Consider the following 15838-nt stretch of genomic DNA (forward strand, 5'->3'; position numbering starts at 1 on the left):
GGGCGACCTGCATCAGGTCGTGTTACTGGGCATGCGCAGTGCTCCCGTCCCAGGGCGAACGGTCTCCGGGTTTTCCCGGCCACTCGGAGCGACGGCGGGAGGTGGGGCCGGGGAGGGGCGGTACGGCCCTGGTTTCTCCGGTCCCCGCCCAGCCCGGGGCTAGGGCTCCGCTAGGGTCCCCCGCAGACGGCCTGTTTGGGGGGTGGGAGTCTGCACAGATAGAGTCAGCCAGGAGCTCACCCCAGTGTCGCAGTGCTCAGGGTCGCAAACTGTTCCCCCGAGCCCGCCTCCAGGAGGCCGAGTTTGCGCTCCCAGTTCCGACCAGCTCCGGCTCCGCCCCCAGCCGCACGCCGCCAGACCATAAACCTGGGCTCCCTGCGGGTCTCAGTGAGCGACCCCACCCCCCCAGATCCGCAGCCGGGCCCTTCTCCGAGCCCCGGGCTCCTTGAAAGCAAAGTACGGGGCTAAGTCGCGCTGTCCCTCGGGGGCGCAGCCTGTGCCCGGGTCCCGTTGGGCCCGGCCCGAGGCTCCCGCCGACCCCGCCCGCCCGGCCCGCCCTCCCTTCCCGGGCGCCGCGAACACCCGGAGGAGCGGATTCGCGGCGCGCGGAGAGCCGGGCCGGGGCGGGCCGCGGACTGGGCATGCTCGGCAGCCCCAAGGCTCGCGGTGGCAAGTCGGAAGCGTTCGCACCAGCGAGGCAGCGACCCGGCAGCGGCGGCCGCGGGCAGGACGGAGCGGGTGGAGCGGGTGGAGCGGGCAGGGCGGGCCGGGAGGGGCAGCCGTCTCCCTCGCGCACGGCGAGCCAGCCGGAGAGCGCGATCCCGCTGCGGAGCCCGGACGCTGCCCTGCCCCGGATTTCAGTGCGCGGCGGGGGGCTCGGCGAGCGGAATTCCTGCGGCGGCCGCGACTCCCGTGCAAGTGAGCCTTGGGGCCCTGGGGTGGGGGTGGAGAGCGTCCATCCCCTGGGGCCCATCGGACGCGGGGAGCGGCGTGCGGGCGGCCCGGGGGCGAGGGGGCGTGAGCGCAGCCCGCGCGGAGCCGCGCGCATACCTGGCGGGCACTCCCCCGGCGCGGCTGCTCCCGGGGTGGGCGCGGGGCTCGGAGGGGCGGGCCGCTCGCGGGGCTTGGGAACCTGGTCTGGGCTGTGAGGAAGGCGGGGGCGTCCGTGGGCGCCTCTCGGAGGTGCTGCGTGCGGGCTGCAAGGTTGCCTAGTGCCGGATTGGGGCGAGCGGAGGGTGGCGGGGCGGAAGAGCCGGGGGGCGGGGGAGTTGCCGAGGCGCCTCGGCGGGTGGCCCGGCCGGGGTCCGGAGACCCGCTGGGGCCGATACCAAATCACGGCCCCACCCCCCACGGCCCTGGCGGCGGCGTGACAGTTGGCACCTCCGGGCGAGATCGCAGCCGACCGGCCGCCCAGGGTTTCGGGATTCCCCCCCGCCCCCACCCTCTCCGCGGCCCCTCGGCACCTCGGCTACAGTATAACAGGTGGGACCCCTCTCCTGCGGAGCAAGCTGCCCTCCCCAGGCCGCAGAACAGTCTGCAGATTCGGGGGCGGCCCCCGCCGGAGGAGCAGCGGGAGTGGGCAAGGCCTGGAGGAGCCATCGGCGCAGCCGGGACTGGACAGTGTCTCCAGGACGCGGCCGTCCCCGCGAGTGAGGGGTCCTGCTATCCCGAGGCGACTTGTCAAGGGCAGAGCGGCGGCCGTAGCGGCCGTCTCCCCGCACCGTGTCCGCTCCGAACGGGGCTTGCGGCTGCCGGGGGGCCGGGGAGGGCGTCCTGGTCCAGCCAACGGATTCAGGCTGGCGCGTTCTGGTCAACGCCTGTTTCCTTCTTGGGAGTCGCGAGTAGAAATCCTGGCCCGAGGGAGTGGAAGGGATCCCTGCAGGTGCAGCTCGGATGTTTCTTTTCACCTTCAGGCAGCGCAGACTTCATTCGGAGGCACCCGCTTATGAAACCCAGAGCGAAGCCTGCTTTGTGAAAGGGAAGTTCATTTTCTGCGTTAGGGGTCTGGCTGTTATTTTAGCTCCCTAGGCATTTACCTTCCTGGACCTTTCAAGCTGTTGGGACAGGTGACTCTGCTGTCGGACTAGGGGGTGTTTCTGGTTGGCTGCCTGGCTGTGGAGTGGTAGGCGCCTGTCACCGTGCACCGGGGAGCCCCCCACGCGTCCTGGTCCCGAGGCTTGAACAGGGAGGGAGGACTGAGTGGGCAGAAAGAGAGGAGTGGGACTGGTGACGAAGCAACTCGGGGGGAGTTGCCAGGGGCCGCCCCAACACCGGGGTGGTTGGCATCGGTTTGGGCCTGTGTGGAAGGGGCTGGGGCTGGGCGTTTCTTGGTTGGGGTGTAGGAAATCCGTGGGAGAAGCCAGGCAAAGGATGGGTCCCTGCCTGGTCAGTGCTCCAGGGAAAGCCCCGGGATGTTTGGTGATTCAGCAGGTGGCAGCCTTCCAGCTCTGAAGCCATCCATGCCTTGGCCCGACCAGCAAGCCTGCCAGCAGCGGCTTATGCCTCCTATTGGAGGCTCCAGCTTGGAGGGAACCTCCGGAAGCTGTCTTCTGCCTGTTTCAGGTCCCTTGCCTTGTCTTGCTGTTTGTTTGGGTCTGGAGGCCCTGATCTTTTGGTTTAATTCACTGTTTCTCTTCAGCCAGGAGGCATGTTTTTGACTCTTGCCAGCTCTGTGACCTGCTGAGTTACCGCTGCTGCCGTGCATAGCTGAAAATGTAGTGAGTTATTAGACAGCAAATGATAGTGATCTGGAAAGCCGGGAAAGCTTTTCCTTTGGTTCTGCTTCGGAGACTGGAAATTTACATTTTTAATGAAGTAGTAAGTTGTGTTTCTATAACTCTTCAGTGCTGGTAGTAAGCTGTTTAAGATATCAGACGCCATTTTTTTTTTAAGAAATTAATTTAAGGGATGGATTAAATGAACATGAAAGGGACACAGTTACTATGACAGTATCTTTCTCCTTGGAGGCTCTCAAGCATCTCGCACAGGGCCTGCCTTGTAGGTGCTCAAGAAATGCTTACTCAGCTGAATTAAAAACAAACCAGAATTTGGTCATTAAGTGTGGCACTTCGAGAACTTTATTTTCCGGAGTTGGAATGGCCTGTGTGGACCACAGACATTCAATTTTCACTTCAAAACTCAATCGTTTTACTACCCGCCCCCCTAGGTAAGTCCCTTAATTTTCAAATTGTGGCAGATCCTGTATTCTCTGGAAAGGAAAACGGCATGCTTTGCTCATGTATCTCATGAAAATCTGAAGGACTCTTCCATAGAGCTGTTATATGTTTTTTAAAAAACTGAAACATACTCCTGCTGCACATCAGATACACTTCTGTGAAACTCACTACTTTATACAAAGCATTTCAGGAAGGTTGAATGCCTCAGCCTTTCTGGGCTGGTGAGAAGGGCCGCTGTGGAACTGCGTTTGGGGAACGAGAGTCCGGGATCGTTCGCCTGGCATGAGTTCCCTGTTCTTTGGGCGGATGTGTCAGTGTTGGACCCACTCAGGCTTCTGCAGCCGTTTAACTTTGTTCTGCTCCTTCCTCCAGTTGTTCATCTGCTGCTGCTTCCCCTAAAGCCGTCCTTGCTGGGGGGGGGGGGGCTCGTTGCTTAGAGCTGCTGCCAGAAGGATCTCTTGCGTTGTCTCACATGAGTTCCATCGGTGGTGGTTTTTCTCTTCTGATTGTCCCCTACGCTGTGGCAGCCACTCTGTGAGTTGAACTGTTCTCTGGGCCTTGGGAAAAGCTCTGTCTGGTGTGTCCCTGAGGGGACATGACAGGTGATAGATGGCTTTTTCTTTGGCCTTTTTTCTTGAATGGAGCTAGAACCAGGCCCATTTTGGAATGCTTGGTGTTAAAGGCTTCGGCCTTTCTGTTACAGGCCCTTGGTCAGAGATACTAATGGTCAGTTATTGTCTCTGACCACATTCTGAGAGTCGTAGCCATAAAGTCTCTCACTTGATAAGCTCATCCTGTCCCAGTTGACGGGCCCCTCTGGATTTGGGAGCTGGGAAGCAGGGTGGGATGTGGGGGTAGGGGAGGTGAAGAAAGGGGAAGAGAAGGCTTGTGGGCCAGGAGGAGGGGTTGGTTTTGTCGCTGACTTCTGGTTTCACTGAAACAGAAGTGAGTGCTGGCCAGCAGCACGGCTGAGTCTCTCCCCTCCAGAGGTTTTTTTTTACCTCCACAAATAAACTACTCCCTGCTTCCCCCAACAGAGAGACACACAGATACGAGAGACATGCACACTGAGAAGACACACAGGTGTGGACACACACACCCTTTGCAGAACACCTAGAATCTCAGCTTTTTCATGTGCTAATGAGCAAGAGGGAGACTCCAGGACTCGGGGGCAGGTTGGGTTCTCGGGTCTGAATTCATCCGAGCTTGTCCATCAGAAAGATACCCCCCTCTCTCTGAGTGCTAAAGGGATCTGTCCCTATAGCCATTGTGGAAACGGCTGGGGGCTTCCACTGTGTGCAGAGGCAGGCGAGGGGGCACCCAGAGCTGCTCTTGTGGCTTTTACCTTTCGGACATCGAGGTGCTGTGGGACTTGGCGTCCGTCCGTTGTTGGCACAAGGCCTTCTCCTGTGCAAAGCCCTTTCTTGTCGGACATTTCCCCTACATTCTACTGCCATTCCTCTCCCCGCCCGAGGAGCCTCCTCTCCTGGCTTGAATATATTCTTAGATATGTCTGTGTGCTCATTAAAGATGTTATTTTGTGCGTGTCTTTTTTTTTTTTTTAAAGATTTTATTTATTTATTTATTTATTTATTTATTTGACAGAGAGAGAGAGATCACAAGTAGACAGAGAGGCAGGCAGAGAGAGAGAGAGAGAGGGAAGCAGGCTTCTTGCTGAGCAGAGAGCCCGATGTGGGACTCGATCCCAGGACCCTGAGATCATGACCTGAGCTGAAGGCAGAGGCTTAACCCTCTAAGCCACCCAGGCGCCCCTCTGCGTGTCTTTAGTTTATGTAAGTGGTCCCGTGCTTTAGGTTTCACTGGGTTCCTCTTTCATTCAACAGTAAACCTTTTTGTTGTGAAAATCTTCAGACATTCATGAAAGTGGGAAGAATTTAATTCAAGACTCTGTGAGGTCTGTGTACCTGTGGGCTCATCGGGTGCTTTGCGGTGCCTCTTGTAGTTTTATTACCCGTTTCCCTGGCGAGGGACACTGAGCTCACCTCCCCTCCGTGATGTGGTGCACATCGTGTGTACGTTCTTTCCAAGGTGGACCTGAGGTGGTCTCTAGGGTCGTGGTTCTGCAAGTGGCTGCACCCAGGAGCAGCGGCAGCACCTGGCCCTGCTGGAAATGCACATTCTGGGGCCCCGGCCTATATCCCAGTGAGAAACCCTAGGGGCACACCCCCACCAGCTGGTGTTGTAGAATGCCGGATCTGGAGACTGCGATGCTTGGGACAGTGTGAGACCTGCTTTTGCAAGGGCGCATGCCCAGGGGCGGAGTGGCTGGGTGAAAGGGAGTGAGCTTACCCGTTTTTCCTAAATGCTGCCAGATTGTTCTCCGCGTGGGTGCACGAGGGTTCCTGATCCCCCACATCCTCGATAGTGGCTGGTATGAGGCCTCTTTCTAATCTTACCCGAATTGCTGGCGAGGATGAGGGATCTTCTCGTTTTCCTGGGAGCTTGTATTGTGTCTTAGTGAATTTGAGCATCTTTTAATATGTTTGCTAGCTGTTAGAGTTCCTTACCCGCCGTACGTAGTCTGTTTCTCTGCTGTGCTGGTTTGCAGGTGCTTCTTGCATATTCTAGAGTGTAATTCCCTCCTACTGTAGGTATGTCAACCTTGTCAGTGGTCACTCTCCAGAATTTCTGTTTCGATAGAGCCTCATTACCTGTTGCCTTATGTGGCGCTGCAGGGGCCTGAAGGTGTTCTTCTGGCCCTGGGCTTACCCGGGTGTTCCCTGCTTTTGTTCCCACGGGAAGGGCTTTGCTATGTGTGGTTCATCGTCACCCATGGCCTCAAGCAGGGATCCAGGGCCCCGGTCCTCCTTTCCATTTTGTGACCCAGTTTTTCCCACATCATTAAATCCTGTATTTTTTCCTCAATATTTCGGGGGAGACTGTGGAGCCACTTCTGTCATACTTGAGGTTTCCCCCATACGCACCCAAGCCTCTTTTTAAAAATTGATTAAAGTATAATTTATATACAGTTAACTACCTCCGTTCCGAGCATACAGTTTGCTGAACCCTGACAGAGTGAAACCACCACGGTCAGGATCCCAAGCGTCTCCATCACCCCGAGCTTCCTGTAGGCCCCCTGGCAGCGTGTCTGCGCTCGAATCCAGACTCAGGCAGCCCCCTGAGGTGCTTTCTGCTGCTGTAGATGAGTGCTCATGTTTTCGAGAGTTTTCTGTAAACGGAGCCACATTTGTATCTGGCTCCTTCCACTCGGCATACTGATTTTTTAAATCTTTAATTTGTGGCAAAATAGATACAGAACGTACTGGTTTTAAGCATACAGGCAGGCAGCATTTGTGCAGTCACAGTCTTGTGAGCCCGTCACTGCTCTCTGTCTCCAGAACCTTCTCATCACCCCAAACCGAAAGTCTGTTCCCACTACACTCGCGTAATGATTCTGAGATTCTTCCCAGATTCTTTGTTTCTCTGCCAGATTATTTTGATGTTCACAGCTTGGCAGGGTGAGCCTCCCCTTTGCTGTTCTTTTTCTGGACTTGGTCCTCGTGGACCTCTGTCCTTCCGTACACTTTTCTGAACGCTTATCGAGTTCTCCACAAGTCCTGGAAATGGGACTGGTGCTGTAGTCTCACACGGGGAGAGATGGCACATTTTGTATCTTAATCTTGCATTTCTATCCATGAGCGTGGTTATCTCATCTTTTACAAATGATGTTTTAACAGAACGTAACATTTTCTGTCATGGTGTGTGTGTTTTTTTTTTTCTTTTTTTGTCTTGTTTCCTTTTTACAAAGATAACGAGTTGCTTTGGGTAGTTCCTTAGTCTTAACCTTTCAGGTGGGCAGGGTCAGGGCTTTGGGGACGGATTTTTCTCCATTCCTCAGCCTTGAGTGGCATGGGCTAGGCAGTTACTCACTGTTTGTCCCTGGGGGTGCTTCTTTCTTCCACCTGGACCCCAACAGCCTCCCCCAGGGGCTGCTGAAGGCTCCCAGGGGATAAGGCAGGAGAGGCAGGGCCTATAGATTGTGAAACAGAGTCACCCTTCAGAGCCTGTTGTGTTAGGCCTCCCTTGTGTGCTGGCTTCCGATAGGTCCACCGAGTGCTTTCATTCCGCCCCTCGGGGATTGACGACACGTGTCAGCAGAGCGGAGCGAAGCCAACCATTGAACTGTGTAACCCTTGCGGGGTCCACACAAGCACGGCTGTGCTCCTACCCACTCTCGTGGGGTTTCACAGAAAGGGTGGTTACTTCCAAAGACTTCGGCATCCCCTGGGGGAGAAACAATTAGAGAACTTGGTGTCATAGATGGTCTGTAATCAGGGGTTAAGTGGTGCGGCAGGGGAGTTGGCAGAAAAGGGAAATGCTGCTCTGTGAGTTTTCATTTGACTCGGGTGGAATCAGATTAGAGGAGAGAGAAGGAGGGAGAAACCGAGTATAATTAGCTAGCGTTTCTGTCTAGGGCTTGGAGGGCCGAGTATTCAACCCTGTGGCCGTGGATTGTAGGCCTAATTTTAAGTGTCTCAGGATGATTGCTTTGGGAAAAGCTGTAACAAGGGGGTAGTAGATGCTCAGCTAACTAGTAGCTTTGTGTCGTGTAGTACAGTCGTTAGGAGCCCTGACTGGAGCCTGAGTGTGTGCATTCAGGTCTGGCCTTACCATTTAGGAGCTGTGGGACCTCAGGCGTGTTATGTGAACCTTCTGTGCCTCAGTTTCCCTGAGCCTCATCAGGGAGGCTCATTGGGTGTCATAACCTCAGACACTTCAGCACATCCTTGTGAGGACTGCACTTGTCGGGGGCTTAGAGCCGGGCACAAGGTCATCACCATTGGAATGTGAGTCACTCTTAGGACTCCTTCTGTTCATTTCATTGCATTCCTCCTGTGTCTCCCTTGACGTGCATCGGGCCTTATGCCCAGGGTTGGGTGGCTTTTGTCCGGAAGAACCTGTTGGGGGCACAGGTGCACAGAGGGGACTCTCTCTCTTTGTTGCCAGGCTCGTGGTGGGCACGCGGGTTGTAAATGAAGCGAATGACTCCTTGGCCGATTGTGGAACCGTGTGCGGTCTCGGCGGCCCCATCGGGGCTGCGGGACGGGGAGGGCAAACAGCAGGCGGTTAATACCCCTTTTGGTGAAGGGGTATTAATCGCAGGGACTCATGTTCATGGAGGTCTCACCGCATGATCGGAGACCCCTAAGCCATTGCGCCTTACGAGTGTCCTCTGAGACGGTGGTTCTTTCATTCCCGTTTCAGGCCCGAGGACAGGCAGGCACAAGTCAGTTGCCCACAAAGTAGGAGGAATGCCCCAAGGGATCATAATGTTTGGGGCCTTTGCCGGTTGCCAGCGTAGGTGTGTTGGTGGGTAACCGTCATAGGTAAGCGTGGTGACATGCGGGTTAGCCCAGCAGGGCGTTCCTGTGACCTGGAGGTTCACCAGCCCAGGCGGGAGAGTCTCGAGTGTCACAGGCATTAGGAGCACTTGGAGGCTGGTTACGGACACCCGGGAAGAGGCCGTGCGTGATGTGTTCACGGACACTGTGGACGTGGCTGGCCTGGGACCGCTCTTGGAGAGCCCCTGCCCTCAGCAACACTTGTGTCCGTGAGGGGCCACACGCTCCAGCTTCTAGTCCCGATCGGGTGGGATGAGTTCAGATGCAGAAGTTTTAAATCCTTTCCGAGTAAAGACCCAACGCACATGGTCATGTTTACGCCAGTGGAGAGGTTCTGAGCCGGTGCACGGTAGGAATTTGCTTTCTGCCCTTGCCGGTGTTCCTGACAGGGGCCCAAATGGGTGATAATCCAGGGTGGGGAGAAAATTCAGGAGTGCAGTTTGAGACTCGTTAGTGCAAAGTGCCCTGTTGTGCTTCCCTTCTTAGGGAGATGCCCTGATGTGTTTTTGCTATTTTCCACCTTGCTCACTCCCTGCCAGAGGCACATAAAGGCTTTGTCCCATCATCTATCATTTGGAAAGATTAGGCACAGAGGAATTAGAAGTGTTTAAAGATATCCTGACAGTAGAGAGGCTGAAGATCGTCTTATTTGAGCTAATTGTAGTAAAAAATTATCTGGAGGAAGGCACTTAAAAAAAGGAAGGAAAAGACGGGGCTGTGCCCCTTCCCCAGCGGTGGTGAGGTCACGTGTGTCCACGTGTCATGCATGCCCAGTGCACAAAGCCCCCAGAAGGAGAAATGGTGTTCGAATGGCCAGAGTTTTCCATTTGGCAATGGAGGCTGTGTTTCCTCCATGAGAATCACGTCCATGGAATGAGACATGTTGAGATCTGAAAGATTTTATAGGAAATGGGAACTTCGATTCTAACTCAGAGGAGAATTCATGAGTAGATTGTCTTTGGGGGGGGGAAGACTTTTCCCTGTGCTGGTTGTTGGGGCGTTCCCATGACCTCGAAGTGGAGGATTGTTCGGGGAGGGAAGGCGGCAGGCAGAGGGGATGGGGGATTGGCAGGTGAACACTGGGAGCCACACGAGAGATGTTCTGATGTCTGGTCTCTGTAGCCCGGGCATTACAATGGCAGTAAAGGCACGTTGCGGGTCTGCAGTGGCTGGAACCCTGTTAATCCTTGTGAAGTGCAGAGATGAGTGAGATGTGGTCTGGGGGGTAGTGGGGGGGCAGATCTGTGCATAGAGAAATGCCATCACCCTGTGGCAAAGGCAGTGTGATACCTGTGGGTGCGGCCCCTGTGGGGGCAGGGTGGGAGGCTGGCCCGAGAGGGTCCCCTGCCGGTGCTCCCTGTGCACTGTAGGGAACAGGTAGCCCAGGTGGCAGGCTAGGGCAGATGGACCTAGAAGTGGGGCAGCTGGGTGTTGTTGTCTTCTCTCCCTTGTTTCTGGGGCTGCCGGGTTTAGCGCCGTGCCTCAACAGAGGGAGTGTTGGAAGAGGCGGCTGCGCGTGGTCAGCCTTCGAAGGGCAACCGGGAACTGGAACCGCGCTTGGAAACTACATAGGAAGTCATAAGGGACCCTTGACAGTTAGTTTTCTAGAAAATGTGGCTCAATTTTCACTATCTCCTGGAATGTAAAACCTGGAGAAGATGAATGACTATCTTTATGGTGAATCAGTGTTTTAAAGAGAGATTCTTTATTAGAAACAAGGTTTTATTTGCCCGCAATTTTTGGCAAAGTTCGAAATTCCATTTTCAGTTTGTTTTCAGTGGTTTGCATTTTTCATTCATGTGGTCCTCCCCTCTGCCTTCTCCCTTTCCCCTCCCCACTTCCTGGACACGCTTACAGATACCTGCAAGGCCAGGTGTGCCCAAGCTGTGACCTTGGCCGGCTCTCGCCTCTGCTTCCTCACCTGTGAACGGAGAAGTTGGGCCTGCAGACCCTAGTCATCGGCTCCCAGATTGCACAACACCCGAAAGCTTGGCTCCCGAGCCCCACGTCACCTGGTGTTTATCATCCTGTTCACAGAAAAGAGTCTCCTTTCAGTGCCTCTTCCTGGTCCCGGTGAGCTGTGTGTCCAGACCGCGCTGTAGCAACAACAGTGGTTGGTGGATTCGTCACGGTTTATGGTGCCCCTCCTGGCAGGCTGTCTCTGTTCAAGGTACAAAACATGGATGTTCGGTCCCATCTGGTGCACTGTGTGAAGCCAGGACCAGCCTGAGATGGTGGGTGGGGTGGAGGCCCCCCCTACCAGGCCACGTAGATTCTGGGAATGGGGCTCCCCGGAGTCACAGGCTCAGGGAAGGTTCAGAGTAGGGCAGACACGTCCTGGGGGTTCAGGTGGAGAGCAGAGTTTGGCAGAGATGCTCCCTAAGAAGGTGGGGTGCACTGCCTGAGGCGTCCCCCCATCCCAGTAGTGGGGGCAGCTGCGGAGGCCAGAGAAAGAGCAGAGGGGGCGCTGTGCTGAGAGCTGTCCCCCTCCTGACAGTCGCAGGCCAATGGGCGGCCGTCTGATTGGGGCGCTTGTGTGCGGGGGGTGTGAGGAGAAGTGGATGTGGCTCCTGAGGTGTGCGGGCAGGTGGAGGAGGGACGAGGCGCTGGCAGGCTCGAGTGCTGGACAAGCAAGCATCTTGTGTGGGCCGGTGCAGGGCCTTCCGCTGCGGCCCGGCTCCCCGGAGACGGAGACGGAGCGAGCAGGTGGGGACAGGTGTGATGGCTGCCGGCGCACTCCTTTGAGGGCTGGACCACTGTCTTGAGTCACCGAGTGGGGGCGCCCGACAATGGGGGCCCCTCCGTGATGAGAACCAGGAAAGGCAAGGACCGCGAAGCACGGATGCGGAGAGCTGTTAGGGAGTGCTGGGTGGGCAGTGAGCTGGGTTCTAGGCACCGGCTGTGTCGCGTGAGAGGGGAATCGTGGTCCCTGCTTCGCGGGGTGGTCAGGTGGGTCCTCCCGGCTGAGACGGCGGCCGTCCTGGGCTCCCCCCTCAACAGTCCTGTGGGACAGAGGGAGTGCGGCTTCCCTCCGTGCTCCCTGGGTGGTTGGGGGCCTTAGCTCGACTTCTGGAGGGCCTCGGTATTCCTGCTGTTTGGCTTCGTGGACTGTTGTCCTTTTGCTTGTGTTTCTCCCTGATCTCATCCCAGAGCCTGTCCCTGTCCCCGCTGGCTGTGAGTTCAGTTTCCTTACCCTGGGATCCCAGGTGCGCAGGACATCCCGTCTTTGCCGTCGTCTTTGTGGAGATCCTCACAGGTGGCCCCAGTCTCGGCCGAAGCCTTCAGGGTCATTGACACGGACAAGCAGACTGAGGACAGGTGTGAGCGCAGCAGAGGCTCCGCCCGCAGGGAGCCCTCTTGGGTCCTCCCTCCAGGGAGACCAACGGGTCTCACGCAGTCCTCATGTCGGACAGCCGTGAGCTCGCTGCTGCTCGGAGGTAGAGCCTCGGCCGTGCCTCTGCTCGGTGCTGCTGCCGGTTCTCAGGCTGGTGATCTGATATTTGTTTCATGGCCATGCGGTGACACCGGAGTTCCTCTGACAGGGCCTACAGAGTTACCAGCCCTTGCGCTGGGCCGTGTGCCAAGTTTCCACGGTGCCCTGCACGTGGCCTGCTTTCCCCTTCTCTGATTTTAGAGCCCTAGGCCAGGGGGTGGGAGCTGACAGAGATGTCTCAAGCCCCCTGTGGCCGTCTGTGTGAAGGCCCTGGCAGCGCACCCAGTTTCTGGCTGGGGTCCCTGTGCGGGTTTCACGAAGCCGCTCAAGTCACTCATCATTTCGGGTGTGAGTCTAAAGCGTTCATGAAATTCACCAGGAAAACCTCTGAATGGTCCCTTTTTAAGAAAGTGGATAAAGAGTTAAGACTGTACAATTGAGGTTCATTATTGCTGCCTGTGCCCTTGTTGGAGGGAGTGATATGACCAGACCACTACAGAGGGGAGGTGGATGCCTGCTAGGAGCCAGGAGCCTCTCATGGGTACGGAGGACTTGACGTTTCTGTGTCGCAGGGGTGTGGCGGGGTCCCTTCTTCCTCTGAGGACCTAGAAACAAAGGGACAGAGCCGGCATCGGGACAGACTGGCCACCTCAGAGGGAGAAGGCGGGTGGCACGTGTGACGCAGCCATGTGGCTCGTTGTCCACGGAGCCCGAGGAGAAGGTGAGCCCCAGGAGGCGGGCGGGGGACTCTGGGACAGGGGCTTCCCTCCGATTCCTGCATCTGAGGGGAAATGGGTCAGGAGAGGACAGTTAGTGCTTCGGCTGTTGCTGTCGGAGGTGCCTGGTTTCGGAGATTGCCCTGCGTGAGAAGTTCATGACCGTTGTCCTTCAAGATCAGGGTGTGGAGGGTTGATCTGGAGAGGGCTGGCCTGGATCCTTACATACTTTCCAGGACTTTATTTTAAGAAACAATCAGGCCCATCATTCATCCCAGAGCTATCTACTGGAAAGGTTGGAGACCATATCAAGCACTAGGGCACTGGCTGAACAAATGACGTGTGCCCACACAACGGAGCACTAGGAAACCCTTGAGAACGTTATCTAGAAGAATCCCAGAGAAAGATGTCCTCTGACATTGTTGTGTGCAGGAAGGTCTGTGGTGGGGGTACCTGGGTGGCTCAGTGGGTTAAAGCCTCTGCCTTTGGCTCGGGACATGATCTCAGGGTCCTGGGATAGAGCCCCGCCTGGGGCTCTCTGCTCAGCGGGGAGCCTGCTTCCCCCACCCTCTCTCTGCCTCCCTCTCTGCCTACTTGTGATCTCTGTCTGTCAGATAAATGGATAAAATCTTAAAAAAAAAAAAAAAAAGGTCTGTGGTGCTTTTGTAGAAGATATGCTGTTCCGAAAGTCCTGGTTGGTGGCTGCTGTGGGCCAGGAGGCCTGGTCAGGAGGCTGCGGATATGGTCCCCTCCCTCAGCAAGCCTGTGGTCCGCTGGGGATGAGTGGAGCCTTGCTGAATTTCTCATAAAGAAGTGTTTAAATACTTGCAGAGGACTGTGCAAAGAATGCCTCGTAACAGGCAGTTTGATCCTGTCAAGTCTGATCCATTGTCTGTCTGCTTGTTCCTGGCCACATGCCTGACCCAAAGCCACCGATTTTCCAGAACGTCAGAAGGCAGTCATCGCACTGTCATCCTGCCCGTGCCTGCCGTTGAGCTTCTGCAGCCACCTCTTTTCCCCACACTGTGCCAGGCTCTGCGGGTGGAAAGGGAGGGTGGCACAAGGTTCTGGGGGGGGGTGTGCCCCTGCTCTCCTTGGCTTCTGTTCTCCGTGTCTGGTTGCCTTCTTGCCTTTGGTTGCTCCCTGTCACCTCTCTCGGGCCCCATGTCGCTCCAAGTCTTTGCCTCTGACATCCGATTATTTGTGGTGTTGGCAGCCGTGTGGAGTAGAGCTCCAGTCTTAGAAATCACCTGGTTTAAATCCTTTCTCGGAGCCTGGTGGGATGTGGATCGGAATCGGGGTGTCCAGACTCCTCGTGGCCTCTTAGCCATATCCCCTCCAGTCACCATGGGGATGGTTCTTCCACACAGACGTGACTCTGGTAAAAACCAGTCTGCAGTTCCCATCGCTGGCCGTATGGAGCTGCACCCAAGGTTGGGGAGGCTGGGGCTCTCCTCTCCGGGGAGGGGAGCCTGGGGATGGACCTCCCGACAAGGCCGTGTGATGGAATGCCGAGTGAACGTGTTCAGGAAGGCGGTCCGCGGGAGGGCCGGTGTGTGCTGGGGATGGATGTGGGCTGGGTTGGGTCGCCAGGGCCCCCTCTGAATGGTCCCTTGGGGTTTGGCTATTGAAGGCTGCTTTGCCTTTGCCTTTTAGGCTAGGTTTGGTTTTCCTTTAGAAAACCTTTCTCCTGCCTTCTCCTCAGCTCCCTCTCCCCCCACTCTCCCTTTCTCCCTTACTTCTCATCTTTCTTTTCTGCTTAGAAACTGCATAAGCAAAAGAACATCATTCAGAATCCTGTCACCCATCGATAACCACGGCTGGCATTTTCGTGTGTTTCCCTCCTGTCAGTTTTATATAAATATTGAATGTGTGCTCAATGAACATTGTGGCCGAATGCCAAAAGACGGAATGGTAACAGGACCTGTGTTGCCAAAAGGAAATCTCACAGCCTGTAGAATGGGCTTCTGGGATGCAAGGAGAAGTCTGAAGCTTTATGAAAATGATTACAATGTTATTAAGATGATAACAGCACAGGAAACTTAATTTTTTAGTGTGTGGTCTGCATAGTGAAGGTCTGTGGTACAGGGTGGGCAATGGCTCAGCCAGGGAGGAGGGGACAGTAAGGCTTTATTTGTGTTTTTGGTTTTTGAATAATTACTGTTTCGGCCAGCTGTCAGGATAACACACTACGAGTGGGAGGTCTTCTCCGACTTCTCAAACTTTTGTCAGATCACCAGTGTCTCTAACTCCTGGACCTGCCACTTTCCTTGGTGACGAGGGTCCAGCTGCTCAGCCGTTGTGGAAAGTGGCTGTCATCCCAGCTTTGTGCCATGCTGGAAAAAGAGGGTACCGGGATAATCTCAGGAGCGGAAGTGAGGTGGTTGCCTTCATACAGATTTTTTGCTGGTAGTTTGGTCCATGATTGCTGCCTCACATTGCCAGTTGAGAGAGCCATGGTCCTGAGGCCGTGGCTTTCTAGAAGCGTGGCATGGAGCGGTGTCATTGGCTTTGGAGATCACAGATCTCCGTTGGCATCTCGACTTTCCCTGCCTGCACGCCAGCTGCAGCACCTTCCCTGGACAAGAATGACGGAGTCTGTAGAGACGTAGCCTGTGAGGAATGCTTGTTCCCTCCGGCACCCCAGGCTCCAGCACGGACCTGGTTCCGTCGGCCAGCGCGCTCCGTGGGTTCTGCTCTCTGCACTACAGTGTTGGAATTCTCTTCAGGCAGCCCTTTGAGACAGGTCCTGACTAACCAGCCGCTCCAGCCTGTCTGTGACCATCTCGGGACGTCTCCGTCATGTCATAAGTACATAGGTGCGCCTGTAGGTCATAAGTGCAGGACAGAAGCCCTCAGGTGTCCCATCGTTTGTGTGTAGGTGAGAGAGGTTTTTATTCTGAGAATCATCCAGAAGGCTCACGACGTTGGGAAATTGGTCTGCTGACACTCACGGTAAATATTCGGATGAGGCTCGCGTTGCTGATGTTGCTGCGCTGACTAGTGACGCATGATGACACATTGGTTCAGGGACGCCAGAAGCATCTGCTCTTCGCCCTTCCAGATCGATACCCAGTCTCAGATTTTGGCCACACAGCTCTGGGGGATCCTTTGACGTACATAGCTGTGCTGTTTATTTTGTTAGTATGG

At 55.8% G+C, this 15838-nt stretch overlaps 1 protein-coding gene across 9 annotated transcripts in view; it reads left to right on the top strand.

The window, feature by feature from the left end:
* The first annotated feature begins 640 nt into the window (after positions 1-640).
* SGMS1 (sphingomyelin synthase 1) overlaps positions 641-15838 on the top strand; it is a 269326-nt gene continuing 254128 nt past the window's right edge. For 8 of the 9 annotated variants that reach the window (XM_047703349.1, XM_047703354.1, XM_047703351.1 and 5 more), the window contains exon 1: positions 641-918. The gene's annotated coding sequence lies outside the window, so the exon portion shown is untranslated. The remainder of the gene's footprint in view (positions 919-15838) is intronic. The other variant, XM_047703363.1, reaches the window with a different exon arrangement.

The sequence above is a fragment of the Lutra lutra genome, chromosome 14, assembly GCF_902655055.1.
Source record: "Lutra lutra chromosome 14, mLutLut1.2, whole genome shotgun sequence".
In the NCBI taxonomy this organism is placed as follows: domain Eukaryota; kingdom Metazoa; phylum Chordata; class Mammalia; order Carnivora; family Mustelidae; genus Lutra; species Lutra lutra.